This window comes from Symphalangus syndactylus, chromosome 21 (genome assembly GCF_028878055.3).
Source record: "Symphalangus syndactylus isolate Jambi chromosome 21, NHGRI_mSymSyn1-v2.1_pri, whole genome shotgun sequence".
Classification (NCBI taxonomy): Eukaryota; Metazoa; Chordata; class Mammalia; order Primates; family Hylobatidae; genus Symphalangus; species Symphalangus syndactylus.
Genome location: NC_072443.2, coordinates 9,976,695 through 10,002,357, shown reverse-complemented (window position 1 = coordinate 10,002,357; position 25,663 = coordinate 9,976,695). Strand labels below are relative to the sequence as shown.

At 33.3% G+C, this 25,663-nt stretch overlaps 1 long non-coding RNA gene across 1 annotated transcript in view; it reads left to right on the top strand.

Annotated features, from left to right (window-relative positions):
* The window catches only part of LOC134735435 (uncharacterized), a 33,764-nt gene extending 10,663 nt beyond the window's left edge, over positions 1-23,101 (top strand). Inside the window, exon 3 of the long non-coding RNA XR_010118556.1 lies at positions 23,012-23,101. This is a non-coding gene — a long non-coding RNA (uncharacterized lncRNA). The remainder of the gene's footprint in view (positions 1-23,011) is intronic.
* Positions 23,102-25,663: the final 2,562 nt, after the last annotated feature.

The window sequence follows — 25,663 nt, the reverse complement described above, 5'->3', positions numbered from 1 at the left end:
TAAACTTTTTCTCAGTTTTTCCTTGCTTTTCTAAAAATATGTTTTAAAACATTCTATCAAGGATAAATACACATTGGCTTACTGTGATTTAACGTATATAACATATTTCTATTGATGAGGAGAGTAGATCCCTCCAACATGTTCCTTGGGGATGAATTTGTGCTTCCTTTTAATCTCTATGAAGTTAAGATTTGTGTAAACATACTATAAAGCAGGAATCATGATTTGTGCTGAACCCTAAACTCTAGGTTGTACTATCTAGGCTGTACTTTTGAACTTTGATGGTTGAATATGATTTATATATTAAATTCATATTTATTTATGTTTATATATTATAATATATAGTTTAAATATAATATAGGTATTATACATATAAATATTATATGTATAATTATATATTAAATATATAATTAAATATATAAATATATACTTTATATATAATATATATTTTATATATAAATATTATATATAGTTATATATTAAATATATAATTAAATATATAAACATATATACATATATAAATATATAGTTATATATAATACATAAACATATAAAAATATGATTTTAATATATAAATCATATTCAACCATCAAAGTTCAAAACTACTGCCTAGATAGTACAACCTACAAGTTTAGGGTTCAGCACAAATCATGATTCCTGCTTTATAGTATGTTTACACAAATCTTAACTTCATAGAGATTAAAAGGAAGCACAAATTCACCCCCAAGGAACATGTTGGAGGGATCTACTCTCCTCATCAATAGAAATATGTTATATACGTTAAATCACAGTAAGCCAATGTGTATTTATCCTTGATAGAATGTTTTAAAACATATTTTTAGAAAAGCAAGGAAAAACTGAGAAAAAGTTTATTAAGTTTTGTAGGCTTGTGCACTACCTTTTAAAATGTCTTTCCCACCAGGTAGGTGTTTTCTATTTCTCACAACTTTAATCACAAGATTACCTCTAAGTACCAAAAATTTTCATTGCAATGTGCTAGAGATGTCTATTGTGGTTCATTAATTTGAATTAATTCGCCTAGCTTAAATTTGGAGACACAATATTTCTTGAGAGAATATAAACTTAAAAATTATAATATTCTCACTAATAATCATGAATCATTGTAAACATTGAATTCAACGTATACCTACCTGCATAGTAAAATCTTCTATAAATTCCAGAAATTATTTTTAAAAAGAGATGAGAAGTAAAAAAAAATACCTCTATGTTTCATTTTAAAAATCTGAGGACACCTTTAAAATATATATTTAAGATATAAATCCTATTCAAACATCAAAGTTCAAACTTACTGCCCAAATACCAAAATTTGGCCTACGTTTGCAATAGCCAAAAACTATAAATAACCAAAATACCAGCATATGGTAAATAATTGAAGTATTTTAGATGTCAATACAATGAAAGAATACTCAGCAATGAAAGAAACAGACTACTTGTGTAAGTAAAAATACAAATCAGTATAAAAAATTTGTACCTCTGAAAGAAGCCAGCACACTAGGGTACATACGGATGATTGCAATTAAGTCAATCTCTAGAAAAACAAAATTAAATCTGTGGTGATAAAATACAAATCACACATTGACTGGCACTGAAATTTGGGTATAGGCATTGATTGGGACAAGGCATGAAAAACTTTTACAGATGGCTGAAATATTCAAAATTATTATACTGAAAATATTACAATTCTTTACACAATTACATAAAGATATGCATTTTTCAAAAAATCTACGGCATTTAAAGTGTGTATTTTATTTCATGTATCTTAAAAAAATGATTAAAAAAGCATAACATGCCACACACACATACAAACATGCATCAAAATAGCTAAACTAAAAGGAAATTAAAATACAAAAAATGAGATTCTCACAGATTGATGATAAAGGTATAAATTAGTACATCAACTTTACACTGTTTGGATATATCTAATGAAGGTAAACATATGTGTACTCTCTGGCCCAAATTTGCAATGGCTATTGCAAATGTAGACCAAATTTTGGTATTTGGGCAGTAATTAAATTACATTATTTACACTCCCAAATATATAATCAACAGAAGTTGATCATACATTCACCAAAATACATGGAAAAAATGTTTATTGTACCACTAACAATATTCACCAAAATCTAGAAACAAGCCAATTGTATGTCAACTGTGGAAAGAATAAATGCATCATGATATATTCAATGAAATTTAGTACTGTATAACAATTAGAATAAACAACCTACAACTCTACTCCACAGCATATATGTATATTATAAACTTAATGGTGCATATTTTTAAAAAGATAGAAATAAAATAACAATATATATTCTACTTCATATAAAGCTCAAAAACTATTTTATAACAGGCTGAATAACTGTTACACACAGCCGGATAATAATAACTGCAGGTGGGCACACAGGGAATTTTTGTATGTTGCTTCTGAGCTGAATTTATACACTGAATGGAGTGTATAAATAAGTTGCTTCTGAGGTGAATACACTAAATGGAGTGTATTTGTTTTGGGATAATTCACAGAAATATACAATTACTAATTGTGCACTTTCTATATGTATATTATAATTCGCAGTTCAATAAAAAGTCTGCTAAAACAAACTAGCAGTGCTTCACACATTCAAAGGGAGGTGAGTCTAATGTATATCACTGTTTTTTGAGAAACTAATCTGTCTTACTAAGTGAACTGTCTTGAAGTCTGTATTTCCAGAAGTATTTGAAGAAAACTTAATAAATTCATTCCAGAAAAGTGTTTCATAGCATGATATTTGGGAACATTCTATGTTAAAGTACATTTCTTTATAGTCTGCAGAATTTTAAATAGCATTTAATAGTTAATATGCACTTATATTTTAAATAGATAATGCATTTGTTGTGGAAAATATTATTTTCTAGAGAATGCCTGGAAATATACATTATAAGCAGCTGCTGTAAAGCATTTTTCTATTATCTGGGCTTAGTAGCCTATGTAAGCATAAACACCATAAATTCCATTCAGAATATCTGTCACGTTACTCTCCAAATATGATGATATATTTTGCTTTATTGTTATGATTAGCGTTAAAAAGTATGTGACGTTACTTTAGATAAAAAAAATCTACTTTAGGGTTAAATACCAACTGTATCTAATAAGGTGTTTTTCAATGAGTTTCAAGAATGGGCTTTCCCTAGTAACCAGTTCTTAAGATCACACAGAAGATGGCATACCTGGCAAAGGAAGGCCAGACATTCCTGTTCATAGTGAACGGCTGTGATTAAAATATTGCTCTTAAAGAGAATTATGATGAATAAATAGAAGGTAATCTTTTATTCAGTTACAATGGAAATTTAATCTATAAGAATCTGGAAAATTATTATCTTTCAGAGTTGTTTGAATTGTACTGATAAATGAAGTAAAATCATTTTTAATTGAAAAGATCTTTGAAAGCTAGAAATGAAATCAATTTGTTAACCATTATTTATACTAGCATTTACCACAAACCAGCACATGCTACCTTTGAAAGTGAATAGTGCATAACCATTTAAACAATTTTTAAAAAAATAAACAGAGATGGGTTTCTCTGTTGTCCAGGCCAGAGCACAATCATTGTTTGCTGTAGCCTTGAACCCCTGGGCTCAAGTGATCCTCTCATGTTAGTTTCTCAGGTAGCTGGGACAACAGGCATATACCACCATGCCTGTATGAAGCAATTTTATTAACAAAATTACTTTAAATAACTAAGCATATCTACTTGAATATGTCAGGGCATTTTTTTTATTTAAAAATCTTCACAAAAATTTAGAGATAATTGTAACCTGGATAATTAAACAAACAAACAAACAAAAAAACTAATTGTCTCCTTTACTTTGTATATGGCAAAGTAAAAAATATTTTGGGTTACTCAGTGACTTTCCAGAAAATCCCAATATATTTTGAATGCAAATGATATTTTAACACTTTTATTTATCAAAATTTGAGACTTTAATATAAACAACACAAAATAAATGTCATCAAAACTGACTTTTTACAGAAAAAAATAAAATTAGCTAACCTAGTTACTTCATAAATCAATATACTAATATGACATTTAACATAAACATATCAGAAGTTAGCACTGAACCACTAACAATTTTTCTCTTTATGTAGTGAAGGATCCTGGTTGTTTTACTTCAAATTGTTTAGAAGACAAAACATAAAACAGCAGTAATTGACACAAGAATTGAACATATTCATACAGGCAAATAATGTTTTTGTTTTTTGAACTATTTTTCAGAACTATGAAAATTAATACTAGCAAATACTTCTTTTAATTTCTGAGAGCATCAAAAACAATGATGCACTTATAGATAAATTTAACAAAGAAGTACAAAATATGTATACCAAGAACTATGAAACATTGTTGAACAAAATTAAAGAAAATTTAGGTAAATGGAAAGTCATATTGACTTAATGAAGTTGAAAACAGTATTGTTTAGATGGTGATATATCCTCCCCTTACTTAAAACCAAATGTATTCTCATATACATAAAAGCGTGAAAATATAAGAACAAATATTTCTTAGCTTTGCTAATCGCACAATTATTGGAGAAATCTAATTTGTCCAATGATTTATATTAACTAGTAATAGGATCCCAAGGCTTTCCCCATATAGGTAAACTCAAATTTAAAGACTTGAATTTTCGCATCAACGTTCGTCAGGGACATTGGCCTGAAGTTTTGTTTTCTAGTTATGTCACGGCCAGGTTTTGGTATTCAAGATGATACTGGCCTCACAAAATGTGATAAGGATAAGTCTCTTCAATTCTTTGGAATAGTTTCAGAAAAATGCTACTAATTCCTCTTTGTACCTCTGGTAAAAATGTTGTAAATCTGTCTGGTCCTGGGCTTTTCTTTGGTTGGTAGGTCATTTATTACTGCCACAATTTCAGGACTTGTTGTTGGTCTGTTCAGGGATTCGACTTCTTCCTGGTTTAGTCTTGGGAGGGTGTATGCATCCAGGAATTGATCCATTTCTTCTAGATTTTCCAGTTTATTTGTGTAGAGGTGTTTATAGTACTCTCTTATTGTTATTTATATTTCTGTGGGGTCAGTAGTGATATTCCCTTTATCATTTTTTATTGTGTCTATTTGATCTTCTCTTTTCTTCTTTATTTGTCTAGGTAGTGGTCTATTTATTGTGTTTATTTATTTATTTATTTATTTTTCAAAAAACCAGATCATGGATTCATTGATTTTTTTTTGAAGGCTTTTTCATGTCTCCATCTCCTTCAGTTCTGCCCTCATCTGTGTTATTTCTTGTCTTCTGCTAGCTTTTGGATTTGTTTGCTCTTGCTTCTCCAGTTCTTTTTGTTGTGATGTTAGCGTGTCAAATTGAGATTTTTCTAGCTTTCTTATGTGGGTATTTAGTGCTATAAACTTTCCTGCTTTAGCTGTCTTCCAGAGATTCTGGTACCTTGTCTCTTTGTTCTCATTGGTTTCAAAGAACTTCTTGACTTCTGCCTTAATTTCATTATTTACCCAGGAGTCATTTACAAGCAAGTTATTCAATTTCCTTGTAACTGTGTGGTTTTGAGTGAGTTTCTTAATCTTGAGTTCTAATTTGATTGCAGTGTGGTTTGAGAGACTGTTATGATTTTGGTTCTTTTATACTTGTTGAGGATTGTATCACTTCCAATTATGAGATTAATTTTAGAGTAACTGCCATATGTGACTGAGAAGGCAGTGTATTTTGTTGTTTTGGAGTGGAGAGTTCTGAATATGTCTCAGTTCCACTAAATCCAGAGCTGAGTTCAAGTCCTGAATATCCTTGTTAATTTTCTATCTTGACAATTTGTCTAATATTGACAGTGGGATGTTAAAATCTCCCTCTATTTTTGTGTGGGAGTCTAACTCTTTTGTAGGTCTCTAAGAACTTGTTATATGAATCTGGTGCTCCTGTATTGGGTGCATATATATTGAGGAATGTTAGCTCTTCTTGCTGAATTCATCCCTTTACCATTATGTAATGCCTTTCTTTGTCTTTCTTGATCTTTGTTGGTTTAAAGTCTGTTTTGTCACAAAGTAGGATTGCAAACTCTGCTTTTTTCTGCTTTCCATTTGCTTGGTAGATTTTCCTCCATCCCTTTATTTTGAGCTTATGTGTGTCTTTGCACGTGAGATGGGTTTCTTAAATATAGCACACCAATGGGCCTTGACTCTTTATCCAACTTGCCAGTCTGTGTCTTTTAGTTGGGGCATTCAGCCCATTTACATTTAAGGTTATGTGTGTATTTTATCCTGAAATCATGATGCTAACTGGTTATTTTGCACACTAGTTGATGCAGTTTCTTCATAGAGTCATTGATCTTTGTACTTCAGTGTGTTTTTGCCACAGTTGGTACCAGTTTTTTCTTTCCATATTTAGTGTTTCCTTCTGATCTGTTGCAAGGCAGCACTGGTGGTGACAGATTCCCTCAGCATTTGCTTGTCTGAACAGGATTTTATATCTCCTTTCCCTATGAAGCTTAGTTTGTCTGGATATGCAGTGCTGCCTTGGACATTTTTTTCTTTAAGAATGCTGAATACTGGCCCCCACTCTCTTCTGGCTTGTAAGGTTTCTGCTGAGAGGTCCACTGTTAGTCTGAATAGCTTCCCTTTGTAGGTGACCTGGCCTTTCTCTCTGGATGACCTTAACATTTTTTTTCCTCATGTTGACCTTAGAGAAGTTGACGATTACATGTCTTTGGGCTGATCTTCTTGTGGAGCATCTTACTAGGGATATCTGGATTTCCTGAATTTGAATGTTGTTCTGTCTTTCTAGCTTGAGGAACTTCTCCTGGATGATATACTGAAGTGTGTTTTACAACTTGGTTTCACTCTTCCTATCTTTTTCAGGTACTCCAATCAGTTGTAAATTCAGTCTTTTCACATAATCCCATAGTTCTCAGAGATTTTGTTTGATCCTTTTAATTCTTTTTTCTCTAATCTTGTCTGCCTATCTTATTTGAGCAAGACAGTCTTCAAGTTCTAATATTCATTCTTCTGCTTTATTGATTCACCTATCGATACTAGTGTTTGCATCACCAAGTTGTTGTTCTGCTTTTTTCATCTCCATCATGTCATTTGTTTTCCTCTCTAAGCCGGTTATTTCTAGTTAGCAGCTCCTGTAACCTTTTATCATGGTTCTTAGCTTGTTTGCACTGGTTTAGAACATGCTCCTTTATCTTAGAAAAGTTTATTACCTGTCTTCTGAAGTCTACTTCTGTCAATTTGTCCATCTCATCCTCCGTTACAGTTCTGTACTCTTGCTGGAGAGGTGGTGTGATCATTTGAAAGAGAAGAGGCACTCTGACCTTTTGTGGTTTGAGCATTTTTTTCATTGATTCTTTCTCATGTTCCTGAGTTTGTCTAGTTTCAATCTTTGAAGCTGCTGACCTTTGGATAGGGTTTTTGTAGGGACTTTGTTGATGCTGTTGTTGTTGTTTTCTGTTTGTTTGTTTATTTGTTTGTTTTTCAACAGTCAGGTCCATCTTCTGTAAGGCTGCTGCAGTTTGCTGGGGGTTCCCTTCAGGCCCTATTCATCTGTGTCCCTCCTGCACCTGGGGACTTCCCCGAGGAGGCTAAGAACAGCAAAGATGGGTGCCTGCTTCATCCTCTGGGATCTCTGTCCTCCAGGGGCACTGACCTGATGCCAGTAGGAACTCTCCTGTATAAGGTGTCTGGTGACCCCTGATAGGGCATCTCACCCATTCGAGGGGCACGGGATCCAGGACCTGCTTTAGAAAGCACTCTGGCTGTCCCTGGGTAAAGGGGGTGTACTGCACTGGGGGGAAACCTGCTCATCTGGGCTGCCTGGATTCCTCAGTGCTAGCAGGCGGAAAGACTAAGTCTGCTGGTCCATGATCATGGCCAGCCCTCTCCATAGGGAGATAAGAATTCTGTCCCTAATCCCCTGGCTGGACTTGCTGGAGTTCCTGCAGGGAGGCTTCATCCAGTGAGGAATGTTGGGTTAGGGTCCAGCCTGGGGAGGAAGTCTGACCACAGTCCGCCACAGCTGGTGTGCTATGCTGTGTGGAATACCTCTTGGGATTAAGCTGTCCAATCTCCTCAGTGCCAGCAGGGAATAAAACAGCCACCTGGAGCTGTAGTGAGGGGTGCTGTCCTCCTCTCCCAAGAGTTCAGTATCTTAGGCAGCTAGCGGCCACTGTGATGGCTGTCATCCCTCCCCCAAGATGCTCAGTTTTCTTTTTTTTTTTTTTTTTTTTTTTTTTTTTTTTATTATACTTTAGGGTTTTAGGGTACATGTGCACAATGTGCAGGTTTGTTACATATGTATCCATGTGCCATGTTGATTTCCCGCACCCATTAATTCGTCATTTAGCATTAGGTGTATCTCCTAATGCTGTCCCTCCCCCCTCCCCCCACCCCACAACAGTCCCCGGAGCGTGATGTTCCCCTTCCTGTGTCCATGAGTTCTCATTGTTCAATTCCCACCTATGAGTGAGAACATGCGGTGTTTGGTTTTTTGTCCTTGCGATAGTTTACTGAGAATGATGTTTTCCAGTTTCATCCATGTCCCTACAAAGGACACGAACTCATCATTTTTTATGGCTGCATAGTATTCCATGGTGTATATGTGCCACATTTTCTTAATCCAGTCTATCGTTGTTGGACATTTGGGTTGGTTCCAACTCTTTGCTATTGTGAATAGTGCCGCAATAAACATACGTGTGCATGTGTCTTTATAGCAGCATGATTTATAGTCCTTTGGGTATATACCCAGTAATGGGATGGCTGGGTCAAATGGTATTTCTAGTTCGAGATCCCTGAGGAATCGCCACACTGACTTCCACAATGGTTGAACTAGTTTACAGTCCCACCAACAGTGTAAAAGTGTTCCTATTTCTCCACATCCTCTCCAGCACCTGTTGTTTCCTGATTTTTTAATGATGGCCATTCTAACTGGTGTGAGATGGTATCTCACTGTGGTTTTGATTTGCATTTCTCTGATGGCCAGTGATGAGGAGCATTTCTTCATGTGTTTTTTGGCTGCATAAATGTCTTCTTTTGAGAAGTGTCTGTTCATGTCCTCTGCCCACTTTTTGATGGGGTTGTTTGTTTTTTTCTTGTAAATTTGTTTGAGTTCATTGTAGATTCTGGATATTAATGTACAAAAATCACAAGCATTCTTGTACACCAATAACAGACAAACAGAGAGCCAAATCATGAGTGAACTCCCATTCACAATTGCTTCAAAGAGAATAAAATACCTAGGAATCCAACTTACAAGGGATGTGAAGGACCTCTTCAAGGAGAACTACAAACCACTGCTCAATGAAATAAAAGAGGATACAAACAAATGGAAGAACATTCCATGCTCATGGGTTGGAAGAATCAATATCGTGAAAATGGCAATACTGCCCAAGGTAATTTATAGATTCAATGCCATCCCCATCAAGCTACCAATGACTTTCTTCACAGAATTGGAAAAAACTACTTTAAAGTTCATATGGAACCAAAAAAGAGCCCGCATCGCCAAGTCAATCCTAAGCCAAAAGAACAAAGCTGGAGGCATCACGCTACCTGACTTTAAACTATACTACAAGGCTACAGTAACCAAAACAGCATGGTACTGGTACCACAACAGAGACATAGATCAATGGAACAGAACAGAGCCCTCAGAAATGATGCCGCATAGCTACAACTATCTGATCTTTGACAAACCTGACAAAAACAAGAAATGGGGAAAGGATTCCCTATTTAATAAATGGTGCTGGGAAAACTGGCTAGCCATATGTAGAAAGCTGCAACTGGATCCCTTCCTTACACCTTATACAAAAATTAATTCAAGATGGATTAAAGACTTATATGTTAGACCTAAAACCATTAAAATCCTACAAGAAAACCTAGGCAATACCATTCAGGACATAGGCGTGGGCAAGGACTTCATGTCTAAAACACCAAAAGCAATGGCAACAAAAGCCAAAATCGACAAATGGGATCTCATTAAACTAAAGAGCTTCTGCACAGCAAAAGAAACTATCATCAGAGTGAACAGGCAACCTACACAATGGGAGAAAATTTTTGCAACCTACTCATCTGACAAAGGGCTCAGTTTTCTTATGCAGCTGGCAGTAGCAGTAATGGTGGCTGCCCCTGCTGGACAATTGGTAACCTTAGACAGAATCCAGCCAAGTGTCTGTTGAGAATCTGTGTGGCTCTGGGGTGGGTATTCAAGGCCCTGGTTGTATGGGCTCATGAGTTGGATCGCCTGATATGTGGGCTGCATAGATCCATGGAAAACGCACTTTTTCCCAGTCTTGGTAGTACACTCACTCACCACCTCCCTTGGCTGGGGATGGGAGCTCCCCTTGCCCCATGTGGCTCTCAGGTGCACCGACATACCACCCTGATTTTCTTGTTTTTTGTGGGTCACACCAACTGCCTAATCAGTCCTTATGATAGAACCTGGATACCTCAGTTTCTGGTGCAGGATTTGCATTCTGTTTTGGTTCTTTTCAGTGCAAGCCTCCAACAACGGCAGCTTCTAGTCTGCCATCTTGGCCCCACCTCTAAAATATTTTTGATTATGGCATAAATCTGTGTTAGTTCATTCTCAAGCTGCTAATAAAGACATACCTGAGACTGGATAATTTATAAAGGAAAGAGATTTAACTGACTCACACTTTAGCATGGCTAGGGAGGCCTCAGGAAACGTACAATCCTGGTGGAAGGGGAAGCAAACACATGTCCTTCCTAACATGGTGTCAGGAAGGAGAAGCATAAGAGACATGGGGAAAGCCCCTTATAAAGCCATCAGCTCTTCTGAGAACTTACTCATTATCACAAGAATAGCATGAGGGAAGTCACCACATGATTCAGTTACCTCCCATCTGGTCCCTCCCATGACACTTCGGGATTGTGGGAACTACAATTCAAGGTGAGATTTGAGTGGAGATACACTCAAACCATATCGAAATTTAATCTTGTCATGAGGCTTTTTTATAGATCACATTTTATCTAATATATTTTCATCAATGAAACTGGCATATTATTCTCTTTTCTCAAAATATACTTGCTAAGTTTTTATATCAAGTTAGCTCTGGAATCATAAAACAAATGGAGGAGAGTTTCATATTTTCCACTTCTTTGGATATATTTGCATAACATTAACAATAATTAATTCTTACTTCATTGTACAATTATCAGTAAAGTCATCTGGGCACAGTTCAGTGTTGTATTTTTATAAGCCATCACTTATTCAAAAGTAGAATTCAAAAATTAAAGGTGATTTTTCATTTGGAAATTAATGGCCGAAAAAAATGAGATATTCTCCTTGTAAGAAACAGAAAGATCAAAAAGTCAGAGGAAACAAATCTCCTCCTCCCAGAAAGAGAGAAAAACACACACATACACAGTCACACATTGAAAAGACTGTATTTTGCTACTTGAAGAACGGAGTGCCCTTCAGCTAAGAATGTGGTAGGTTGCTCTAAATTCTCACATGCACGCACACACACACATGTACGCACACACACACATGCACACACACATAGGTGACTAAGTATATATAATACTGCTACAACAGGAAATTAGAGTAAAATACATTACTTGTTGATAATTATTTCCCTAAAATATTATAAAGCAAAATTAAACTGCATTTAAATATTACAAAATAAAATACATATCGCGTATTTGAGGATATTTGAAAACCATGTTTTAGGAGTTCTAAAATTAAAAATATAAACAGACAAAAATATGACATGAAAAGAGACTTGATTAAAATCAGAAAAGATATGAAAGGAAATCAGAATATTCCTGAGAAACAAAAATTAGGGAACTATAAACCACAATGCACCTTAGTAAGGAATATTTCTAAAGGGGTAGAAAAGCAATAAAGACATCAACATGAGATAAAGAGCATTACAAATGTTTCAGAAAGAAAATTGTTAAAAGAGAAAAAAAGGCAAAATGAAAATAAAAAGAAAATTTGTTTCTGAAAACTATTTTTAAAGTGTGAAATAGAAGTTGTTTTTAAAAAATATAATTTTAAAAAGGTTTCTTCAAATAAAAAGGGAAAATCTTCATATTGAGAGTACCCACAAGATGCTTGACATTGACACAGAATGATCAATTTTCTGTTGTTGATGAGACAGGGTCTCCCTCTGTCACTCCATCTGAAGTACAGTGGTGTGATCCAAACTTATATAAATTTTGGTAAAATTATTTTCCTTCGAAGATAAAGACAAATAGTGTGGTGCTTCCAGGCAAAAAGAAGCAGCATTTTTTTTTAAGTCCTAAACAATTAGACCAGCATCAGAGCTCTGAAAAAACAACATGAAGAGCAGAGAAAACATAGGATAATATTTTCAAAAAATTCAAGAAAAGTAGGTATAGACAAAGCATTTTATATCCATCCAAGCTCTCCATTAAGTATCAAAGCTGTAGATAAATAATCAAATATCTCAGAGAATTTACCACAATTAAACTCTTCTTGAGGGCTAGAGGAAAATCATCCAATTACAAAAAGACAGAAAATACAAGCAAAGGACTGATGGGGAGTATTTATTCTTTTTAATATTTGACCTAAAACTGAAACAAATTTGGGACAAAAGAGTAAGAATTGTGTGCAACTGTGCATATTTTGACCAACTATAAATAATGGACATAGACAGGAAAGATGATAAGGAAATATAAAAGTAGAATTAGTTTATTGACTGTTGAATAGATAAAATATAGTAGTCAAATAATTCCAACAATACCACAGAAAATTAGCAAACCAGATAGTAAGTGGCATAATAAGAAAAGCATGGTAAAACCATGTATGAGTACGACGGTAAATAGTAGAACAAAATACAAGTATTTCTTAAAAGGTAAAGTGAAGAACAATGAAAATACATCACGGGGACAAGGAAACATGGAAAATATAGTATACCATCTATGATGATAAAGAATAAGACAAAACTGAGACCAATTATATCAGAGGCATCGATTAACATGCAAGCCGCTTAACAAGAAAAGTATTTGCAATTTTGTTCACAGAACAAGATTCAACTATCTGCTTTGTAGGAGACATAATTGTAGATCAAAGCAATTAAAAGGAAGCTGAGGTCAGGCGCAGACTCGCACCTGCAATCCCAGCACTTTGGGAGGCTGAGGCGGGCAAATCATGAAGTCAGGAGTTCAAGACCAGGCTGGCCAACATGGTGAATCTCTGCCTCTACTAAAAATACAAACAAAACAAACAAAAAAATAGCTGGACTTAGTGGTGGGAGCCTGTAATCCCAGCTACTTGAGAGGCTGAGGCAGGAGAATAGCTTGAACCTGGGAGGAGGAGGTTGTAGTGAGCTGAGATTGTGGCACTGTACTCCAGCCAGGGCAACAGAGACTCCGTCTCAAAAAAAAAAAAAAAAAAAAAAGGAGGCTGAAAGTAAAGGGATCACCAAGGATGTACCAGGGGAATTGAAGCCATCATGATGCAGGGTTAGTTATCTTCTACTAGATAAAATGGAGTTCAAATGAAACTGTAACTTATGACAAAGAACAGTTTTTTTCTAAGTATTTGTTTTATTTAATTTGCAAATAAAATGTAGATATTTATGGTATGTGACATCATGTTTTGAAATATGTATCTATTGTACATTGGCAACATTAAACTAATTAAAATATGCATTACCTCACATACTTGTCGTTTTTATCTATGTGTGGTATGAATGCTTAAAATCTGTTCTCTTAGTGATATTCAAGTATACATATTTATTAACTATAGTTACAATGTTGTACAATGGATATCTTAAACTTATTCCTTCTCTTTAACTAAATTTTTAAGGCTAAAAGTGACAATTCACAATTTAGATAAACATCCTTGCACCAAATAGCAGAGTACTCACCTCTAAGAAGCAAAAGGAAATTCAAGCACTCTCAGTAAGACACATAATACATCTTAAATGTGGAATCTGTATTCACTGGAGGAAATATATTTTTTTTAAATGGTGCTAGGACAACAGGACAAATTTTTGGACTAAACCAAAAGAATTATTAAAACCATGTATCACACCATACAGAAGAATACTTTCCAAATGGCATCAGGTGCCTAAATATTTTTTTTAAATCCCTAAATGTAACAGATAAATGTAAATCCTAAATGTAATGGAGAAAAAATTCAATAGATTTTCCTACAGCATCAATATATGATTTAAAATATTTTGTAAACCACTAAAAATAATAATTTATGCAATAATACTGATATAAATAAATAAATAGTAAATAGATAAAAGATATGTGATAGCTACAGATAGAAGATAAACAGATACATAGGAGAAAATGGAAGTCTTTAGTTTATAGGTAATTTCCAAGTAATAAATATAAAATAAATGATGGAGTCACTAAATCATCATTTGACAACATAGTATTTCTTACAGGCACTATCACTAGTGAATGGTTTAATGTTGTTTAAGGTTTTAATCATCTCTGCATCATGTTCAAAAGAACGATAAAATGAGAATAAATTACCAAAAAATATCTCCCCACAGTATACTTAAAGGGAAAAAAATAGAAAACTGTCCATTGAGAAATCCAGCAGATACTGTGTTGCAGGTTTATTTCACACTGGTTACCAACTCATTTTAGTCAGGCAAGACGGAACACTTACACACATAAGTTACATAAGGTGGACTTATTATTTAACAAATAAGCAGCAAAGGAGAACAAAAGACCAGGATTCATTGAAAGCATTTTCCCAAAGGTTTGCTGGTGTGACTGTATGCAACCCATTTGCACTGCAGCTAAGGAACCTAGGAAAGCAACCTGCCATAGGTTTTAAACCCCAGGGTACATGACACACTGGGCTAAAGCACTGAAGGAAGGCTATCCTATTTCTAAAAGAGAAAGCAAGACATTTTTCCAAATTAGAGAAACTAAAAAGGCATAGTAACTAATTCCTATGTGACCCATGATTGAGTCCTAGTAAATAAGTTTGCTTGTAGTGGGACATCAGGGGGACAATTGATGAAACTGGAATGTCTATAGATTAAATAATTATATTCTATTAATATTAAATTTCTGATTTTGATAACTGCACTGTGACTGTGTAAGGCAATGCGTAACTTTCTCATTCTAGAGCATATATGAAGAGAAAGAGGGAGGATATTAAAGCAAATGAAGTAATAAAATGCTAACATTTGTAAAATGCAGATAAAGGGCATATGGGATATTTTCACATTCTTTTTGCAACTCTTCTGAAATATGAAAGCATTTCAACATATGATTATTAAAGGTGCTTTGCAATATTTTAACTTACACTTATTTGTTTATATTTATTTTTTAAAGCATAATATCATAGGGATAAGAGATTAAAGATTGAGGACAAAAGCTTGTGAAATTAATACAGGACATAAAGCACAAAAAAGGTTTTAAAAAGTAAAACATTCAGAAATGGAAATGAATTAACAAAGGAAAAGAAATTAATTAAAGGAAAAGAAAATGCACAAACAAATGAATTATAAAAGTCAGTTATAGGAGTTTTGGAAGATAGAAAAATATTTTTATTTGCATTATTTTTAACATGGTAAACCAATGCTAGTGTGAGAGTTACACTACAACCTAAATATAAGCAAAATGTAACTCCAGATTTTTTGCTTATTTCTCTATGTGATTGTGCAACAAAGATACTAAAGTAATTCATATATTCATACAGGAAACTCTTAAACTAGAACCAATGTCCACATTGCTGCAGAAAGTGCACAGATTTGGGAGCCAGATAGATCTGCATTTGAATCTTGGTCTTCCAATTTCAATCTTTTTGACAAATGTTAGTTCCCTTTTTATAGGAAAGAAAACTGGCTAATTTTGTTGCACTGTGTGAATTTTAAGATGAATTTCAAGAACACAGAAGGAATTTAAATCTGCAGCTTTTAAGAGGCTAGCTAGTTTCATTCAGCTACCTAAATCTTTGCCAGAACATGATCCGTATTTATCCGTATAAAATTTCCCCCCAGAAATTCTGCTTCAATGGATGTGGAGGTGGATCCAAGAATCTGCATGTTTAACAAGCACCCCCAGATGATCAGATGTAAATTACATTTTATGAATCACTGCTTTAGATGGAGAGGCCTCAAGTTAATGCACTAGGGCTAAGCTTGCTTTAAAATATTAATGTTTTATGAATCCCCTCTGGAAAGTCAGTTTACATATATTTGACTTAGTGGAAAAATATAGAAAGAAAACTTTCTTAGATTATTTCTTCTTAATAGCAAGGATTATGTATAGGGTAGAAGAAACAGCTACTTTTGATCTTTTTATGTATCAGTTATCACAACAGAAAGGTTTTTCACAGTGATTGCCATGTGTATTTTAAATCTCAATAGAGAGACTAAAAACATTCACAGATTGATCTGAAAAGGGAAAGTAACCTGAGGTGTCCAATGGTTGAAGGAATAATAAAGAAGGAAATAGAGAAAATGAATCATATAAATCAAGGTCCTTATAGATACTTAAATTACACAAATAATTATCTTCAAGAATATCTGTAATTAGGGAAGTAGACAATGAAATCAATTATGTGATATTGTAAAGATGACAGACAGATAGACTCATCATTATGTAATAGACATTTCTGATGAAAACACCAAATAATATAATCTTACTTGCAAGAATATTTCTAGATTTAACGATTTCTCCCATTTTTTGTCTAATTGAGCATTATCAGGAAATTAAGTCTAAAATTAAATCTAAATTTCTTTACTTTTTTTTCTTCTAATATTATGACCTGCTACTCCTGGTGAAAGAATATTTACTTATATGATTTTAAAAACACAAAAACTGTACAAATTGACAGCAAATGTCAACTAGTTACATTAACACCATATCAAATATGATATGACTAGTGACTGTGGCATAATTCATCAGTGCATTTACCTAACTGAAGCAACATTCTCTCTTCAATAACAATCTAAGTGACATTTTGTGGAAGAGGGTAGCTACCTTCCATGACCACATCTTTGAAAACTGTATCAGATTTTTAGCTGCACTGATAGTAAACTCTAACTCCACTAAATTATACTCTCCCTCTCTTTTCAGATCTACTTTGTGCAAAGGAACAGATACTGTATATTTTCTTGATATAGTTTATCTATTTAAGGGACCTACTTTGAAATTGCATGAAAAACACCCTAAAATGTAAGGGAAATTATGAAGCATCAAATTAAAAACAATTAAATTTTAAAATTTTATTTATTTTTGGTTAAAAAGCCAATGATTTCATTTTAGTAGATTGAATAGCATAAACAAGGACCTTTTTAATTAAGCAGACAATACCTGTTTTGTGAAAGATAAAAAGAAAATGCATCATTTGTGATTGACTATTGGATATTAGCAATTTTCTCTGATAAATTACATCTATCTGCTAAAAGCATTGTACAGTTATTATAACACTTTGTTAGTGCTATGAGTTAGAACTTTATTTTTGGTCTTAAGTCTTAGTGGAGGTAACCAAGAAATTTTCTCTGCTGTAGATCATACTATAAAGATTTGGATGTAAAATATGCAGTAGTATAGGTTCATAAAACAAAGTCAAACCTTATAAATTATAAGGCAGAAAACAGTACAGCATTTTTAACAGTAATTTGGAAGAAAAATTAATAAATAGGCATAATTTAGCTTAATATCCTGTTTAAAGAAATACCACTAATTTTATTATTTAATAAAAACTAAAATAAAATGGACTCTTCTCATGATACATCTATTCAAACTTGAACTTAAAACTTATGTTTAAAATATAACTGTTAAACGGTATTGTTTTAGGGATAGTAAAGCCTGCTTTCACTCTTTCTGCACTGGTAAATACATTGCCTTATTTCTCATTTTCTCCTACTTTGACTTTGTAGTCATGCCCTCATTAGCATATTCAATTAATTAGTGCAAAAAGGTAATATTCTAGTGTTTAGAACACATGGAGTTGCATTATTGACTCCAAATCAATAGGGCAGGTTCCTAATGCAGGCTGAGCAACCAGAGAACCCCTATGTGAAAATACTAACACTAAAAATGTATTGCTTGACGAAAGACCTCCCGTAAGGACAAAGAAACAGACAAAGGGGAAAAAAACGAGATGAAAGAGTGTATCAAAATTAAATGTAAAAAAAATTGCATTCATTTTTTATCTCACTTTGACCTGACTGAGTGGAATTAGAACAAAAATAAAAAGTATCTCTTTAGAAACTTGACATCTCACATCCTGAGAGAAACCTCGATAACTATTTTGGCTTGGTAATATTTATATTTATCAGATTGTACACCAGCTGCACAAAAGCATTTCAATCCGTGGAATTTTCTATATGTTCAAAAATTTATTATTTCCTTGCTGAGTTAATGCACTGGAGGTTTTCAAAGAGTGTTTTTCATAGCTTTGTTGAAAAAAATGGCAAATACAAATGTGACTTATGACTTGAGAATCTTATATTCTGTTCTGCCTTGGCAATACAGTTCTTTTAGCATGCAACTTGGAAATAAAGTCCTACTCAAAGACAAATTTAAAGCATTCCCTTATGTTAGATTTTTAAATATAGCAAAATTCCATTACCTGTAACGGAGTACAAATAATCCCCGTAACATCTGCAGCAGTAGTGTGATCAGCCACAGCCTGTTTCAGTCATGCTGATTTTCCCCCTTTTCCTCTTGTGACCAACTATTCAACACTTTTCCTACATGACTTGAATGAACCTCTCAATCTTGAATAAAATAATAGCAATGTAGCTTCAGGTAATACAGGTACTTCGAAAAGTTTCCTCACTATATCCAATTATAGAATGTCTTGTTCCCTCGTGATATTTTCACTCTGAAATGGGAAGCTGACTAGGAGGATCACGCAACTGTTTGTCCTCCTCTTCTTTGCTGTGTTCTGTGTTCACCCTCTCAATTCCACAAGCCTCTCCTTTTCTGGCCCTAGGTATGATTTTACCAACATAACTTTTCTGCTTCTTACCTTTTGACAAGAATCCCCTCAAAAAAAAAAAAAAAGTCACGGATAAATTATTGGTAAAATGGTCCAGATGGAAGCATTAAGCTGAAGGGATTGATTATCAGGGAGAATATTGTAGAAATTAAATTCAGGTCTTACAGGACATCAGTATAGGTCTCTCTTTCTTTAGACTGCATTTTTCGTTAATGTATCCTCCAAGATTCACTCTAATTCTTTCTTATGTTCATATACTTTACATCATTTTCTCCATTTCCTCCTTTTTTGAAATTATATTTTCTCAGATTATTTTGTCCTTGTAGAATTTTAAAAGTTCTTAAAATTACTATTTTATCAGCTTTATTGTGGTATAATTAACAAATTAAAATTGTATAAATTTAAGATGTACAATGTGATGTTTTAATATATGTAGGCATTGTGAAATGATTGACACAACCAAGCTAATTAGCATATTAATTACCTCACATAGTTATCATTTCCGTGTGTGTGTTGTAAGAACATGACACCTATTCTCTTAGCAAAGTTCAACTATACATTACATCATTAACTATAGCCACCATATTGTACATTAAGTTTTCAAAATTTATTCTTTCTACAATTAAAAGTGTGTACCCTTTGACCAGTATCTTTTCCACCACTCAAGCCCCTGGTCACCACCATTTTACTGTTTGTTACAATAAGTTTGACTTCTTTTGTTTTAGATTCTACATGTAAGTAAGATCACGTACTACTTGTTTTTTAATGTTTGGCCTATTTTACCTAGCACAATCTATTCCAAATGTGTTCATGTTTTTATGAATGGCAGGACTTCCTTTTTAAGAGCTGAATAATATTCCTTTGTGTAAGTAGAAAGATAGGTAGATGATAAATAGATAGATAGATAGATAGATGGATAGATAGATAGATAGAGATACAGCTTGAGCTAGAACTACATCACATTTACTTTATCCATTCATCTGTTGTAAGACACGTTGTTTTTATATCTTGGCTATTGTGAATAATGCTGCAATGAACATGGGAGTGCTAATATGTATTCAACATAGTGATTTTATTTTTTGTGATATATACCCAGAAGTATCTTGACTTTTTGTTAGTCATCAGAATGATTTTTAATGTTTGTCTATTTAAATTAAATTTCAATTAATGAATTATTTTACTTGGCTCACGTCTTTAAAAAACTCACTCTACTAGGAGATGAATTCTCTTACCTAGACTAATTTTTTAGTGTGTTCCTGCTCATCACATAGCAAACTATCTGCCCTAAAACAAACAATTGATTGAATTTTAATTAGTTATAGTATGTGTCTAGCCCTTTATGTGAAAAGTCAACTTCATTTATGTTTTGACCCATACATAAAAATTTAGAAATTACATCTTATTAAAAACATATTGACCCTGGTTCTACAGCTAAAATACACATACTTCTGTTAATGTAGAAGTGCATTTGGGTTTTTTAAATCAAATTCTAAAAATGATCTAACAGAGTGTGGTGGCTTATGCCTGTAATCCTAGCATATTGAGAGGTCAAGGTGGAAGGACTGCCTGAGCCAAGAAGTTTGAGATCAACCTGGGCAACGCAGTAAGACCTCCATCTCTACAGAAAAATACAAAGTAAAAATATTATCTGGGTGTGGTGGCACATACCTGTAGTCCCAGCTACTTGGGAGGCTGAAGTGGGAGGATCTCTTGAGCCATGATCACACTGTCACTTTCAAGCCTGGTTGAAAAAGGTGTCTCAAAAATAATAAATAAATAAATAAACATAACCCAAAGGTAATTTTAAAATTTTAGAAATTTATTACTATTTCTGATGAACAGCCCCATATTTTATTAAAGACTTTAAAAAATACATTGATATTCAGTTGATTTTCATTGACCTTGGCATTTTTCTAATGTTAATGACCTAGTCCTGACTATTTTTGTAATCAAATTCCCTTAATGCATATTGGCAGGTTTTGTCTTACAGATTATATTGTAACAGAATGTTCATGCCTATTAGTTTTATGAAAGCTAATACAGAATAATTAAGCATGTTTAGTAATGCATAACAAAACACAAATTTCTCTAGAGAATATTTTGTAAAGTTCATTCATTTTTCCATTTTTTTTTCTGGAAATACCACCATTATCTCACTTAGAAGAAGGGGAGAATCTCTGGTGGCACAATATCTAGAGTGAATCAACACGGATGAAAATAAAAACAGTACTGATACAGAAGAATATTGTAACATCTCTCAGAATTTTGCCTAAAATTTCTGTGAATACTTCAAAACAAAATAAAACAAAACAAAACAAAAAAACAGAATGAAAGGCTGTAAAATTGGCATGATTTAGATACAGATTTAGGTATGATTCATTATTCAATTACTGTAAAAGTGCAGTACTTTTTCAACATGTTGTACAAAACATACAACTGTACAGGGAAACAGTACATGGCATTAAAAATGTTTCCCTAGATTCAAATTAGAGAAAAATAAAACAGATGATGATTAGTATAATTCCTTGATTAGGAATGATACCTGTCCAGACAATTCAGAACCAGTATTGCTGTGAGTTTTAAGTAGACATTCAAATGTCAACAGGTGGCAATGCATATTTTAATTATTCAGTCCTTAGCAGACAAAAGGCATATATAAATTCTGGCATGTAAGTATAAGAATGAGACCTTATGTAGCAACAATATGTATTTCCAAGTTTTTACTCCCATGGAGTAAGAGAAATAAGTTGGAAAGGTACAAAGTTTCATTGCTTTTCTTTCATTTAAAATATTTGGAGAAAAGCGCAAAGAAATTTGTTATAATTTTCCTTTTTTTCTTTCAGAATATCATCTTGTAAAAGTGACATTGTATTGTCCTCAAGAACATATCTTGGTTAAGAAATGTTGTTTGTCTCCTATGCTCCCTCAGGCTGAGTTATCTGTTTCTCTCTCTCCTTAAATAGCCTGCATAAATAGGGCTTTCTGGCAACCGCATCCAGCTGAAGCAAATTCATAACTGCTCTTCATTGCACAGTAACATTGTTTTTGCTCCATTCATTACTACATTAGTTCTTCTGTGTTCTTTTTGGCACTATGAGGGAGAATGGATCCTTTAGGACACACCTCACATGTAACAATTTGAAAAAGTATCCACATGTTCCCTAAGAGTCTCATTCCCTTGACAAAGATAGTAGGTTTTACATTAGAAAGTTCCCCACAGTTATAAAAAACTTCAATCACATGATCTTTGCTGGAGAACACACACATGCAATAATTCAGACAAGCATATTCTTTAATGATAGGATTATCTGGTTAAAAGTTTTCATATGTACTTGGTCTTGCTTTTACTTATTTCCTTTCTCATGTATATTATCTTTCAATTCAGTTTAATCCCATTTCAATCTCCTTTTTATTGAAAAAATGATATAAAGTTTCTTTTTCTGACAAATTTTGGTATTCCTTTATGTTATGTACAAGTCTAATATGAGATGTTTGAATAAAATAGTGAAACCACTGGGAAAAGAAAACAAATATCTTCAAATCCACACAACATTTATATGAAAATACAAAATAATGTGTCAGTCTTCCAGATTAGGTTAACCAAAAAATGTCTGTCTGAAAAATTCATTCATTCTTTTTCTTGTATTAAGCAATGTCAAAAGTGCTATTTTAAGCAGGGCCAGCCTTAGGGGGAAAAATGTGAAAAAGGTGAAGGTTAGAACTGGAGTTCCATAAATGTCAATGCCATCTTCTTTCTAATTGCTGTTGACACTCCATTTTTCTTGTTTCTCTTTGTTCTTCTCTCCTCTCCATGTTAATATGTATTTTGAGTTGACTGAAGTTCTGTGTGTGGCACTGGTTTTGCTTGGCAGGTGTCTTGATTCCCACTCCTGAGTTTTCTTTACTATGATAATAAGAGACCATTCAGGAGCCTGTGTTAATGAGTAAGGCCCTATCCCAACCCACCATTCCCAACTATCTGTGCCCTGCTTCTCGCTCTTCTCTTTCTTCCTCTCTCATCAGGTTCTAATAGTCTAAAAATAGTATTGCAATCTGTTATTGTTGTTTGTAATATATCTCTTCTCACATAGAATATAAACTCTAAGATGGAATATCAGAAGCCACCATTCTCAAGGGCGTGAGGAAGGGCTTCAGATGCAGACAAGACTAAGTTTAAATGGTGGGTTATTTTTCAGAAGTAAAAAAATTTGATACGGTATTTATTCTTTTAGCATATGGCTTCCCATCTATAAAATGATCGATGCACATAATGTCTAACATTGTTTTTTGGTTTGCAGTAGGTACTTATTAAGTGTCTGTTTAATTTAATAGTAATTTTTTTCAGTGCAATTCACTGGTGATCCTCAATTCTCTATGAACCAAATATGGTAAATGGCATTCTTGTTCAAGATTTCAGCCTGTTCATAACTACAGAAACAATAGCTTGAAATACCTAAGCCCAAATTGTTAAACATTTGCTATTCACCCTGATAAACATTTTGCAGTTGTGTAATGAAATAATGACCAAAATCTTATTGTGAGTTTATGCGGAAACATTTTGCAAAGATTACAGAGTCATGCAGGTAAGTGGTAGAAGCAGAATTCAGATCTACTTCATGTCTAATTTATATCTACTGAAATATTAAATTTAGTCACATTGTTTTTACTATGTTAATATAATGTGATTTTTGAAAAGTTAAATAAAATTATTTGTTGGGGTGTTCAACAAAACACTGAAAATAATTTTATATTTTTAATTAAAAAAGAAGTGTAAAATATGCAGTGAGAAATAACTTGCTTATTGAGAGCTCATACTAAAACTCATATTTTCCCCATTAAATTACAAGCTTCTTCTTTCTATCTTTAATCTAGGAAGGAATTCTGGCAAAACTGGCCAAGCTGTTCTAACAGACTTGACACCATTTTGACAAACAAAGTACAGCACGCCCAGAGGCATTAGGGTGCAAGACTTCTGAAAGATCATGTGTACTTTGACCATCTGTGCATTTTAAATTTTTGAGAACATTAAATCTCACAAAATTGAATATTTTGCACAGATTTTTACATGCTTACATGCCTTTCTTAGTTTTGAATACGATTTTATGAAACTTTTATATTTAAAGTGTTTCAGTAAATTATATTTCAGGATAAAGGATCTTATTTCCACACTATTTTTTTCTATCAGCTAATATGTTTTCCTGAAAAACTAGAAAGAAAGAGAAATATATGTTAAACTCACATTTAAGAAATCTAAACTTCAAATATATTTTGGATGCCAATATAATAGTAATGCTCAAAAGAACTTGCAATTAGAAATTAAATGATGGAGAAGTATTTTGATTACAACAGTGGTAATGCAATATTCTAAAGGAATAGCAACAATTATGGAGAATTGAAAATAATTGAATAGCCTTAAATTTTTTCATATTAAATATTTTCTTCTACAAGGTATTATGGCAAATAATATATAGAACCTAATAGTAATGAACATTAATTGTTTTTAGCCACTGGTTTAAATTAATTGTATCTTTTAGTCTTTATAAGAGGCTTTTTGGTTCTCTATTCAGCTTTTTTATTTAACAAAATACATTTTTAAATAGTTGTACTGAGATTGATATTCAGAATGATTAATTTGTTCATGGCTATATGGTGAAGTCACACCTCAAATCTGAATTCAAATACTTGAACTCAACATTCATTGATATTGTTTGGATTTGTGTCCTCACCCAAATCTCATGTCAAACTATAATCCCCAGTGTTGGAGGAAGGACCTGGTGGGAGGTGATTAGATCATGGGGGCAGATTTTCCCTTTGCTGTTCTCATGATAGTGAGTGAGTTCTCATGAGATCTGATTGTTTAAAATTGTGTAACACCTCTCCCTTCCCTCTCTTCCTCCTGCTCTTGCCATGTAAGATATGCCTGCTTCCCTTTCTGCCATGATTGAAAGTTTCCTGAGGGCTCTCCAGCCATGCTTCTTGCACAGCCTGTGGAACTGTGAGCCAATTACATTTCCTTTCTTTATAAATTACTCAGTTTCAGGTGTTTTCTTTATAGCAGTGCAAGAACAGACTAACACACTCATGGTCTTCACCACTCTGCTCTACTAACTCAACACAATTCTCTGAGTTTCGTAAAATCCGTATTCCTAGAAAATTGTAGACTCTCCTGGTGTTTGGAAATAAACATAAATTTCTAAGTTGTATAAGAAAGATTAAACTAGTAAGAACACTTGAAAGGATGGAAAATAGGAATAAATTTAATGTATAGTTAAACCAAAATAAACCTATTTTGTACAGGATTTGGTAGGGGAATATATATATATATGTATATATATGTGTATATACATATATGTGTGTATATATATATATATATATATATGTGTGTGTGTATATATATATGTATGTTTATTAAGGTCCAGCCTGTTTATATGTCTATTTAAAATGGGTATTTCAACATAAAATGCTATTTTAGCCCGAGTTCTTATGAAGTTGCATTAAAAATTTGTAGGGAATAGCTAAACTTTATATGCATTTGTGCATAGACCTAAGCATATTTATCTCCGAGATACAATTTTATTGTACACATACTCAATAATTAAGAGATTCTGCTATAAAATTACAGTTCTCATCAATAAACTGGTGGTACTCTTTATTCTGGAATAGGTAAAAGGAATGGTATCTGTCCAGCTTTAAAGCATCCTCCAAGTTCTGAACCAGTAAGCATTGTTCATTTCCAGGAAAAC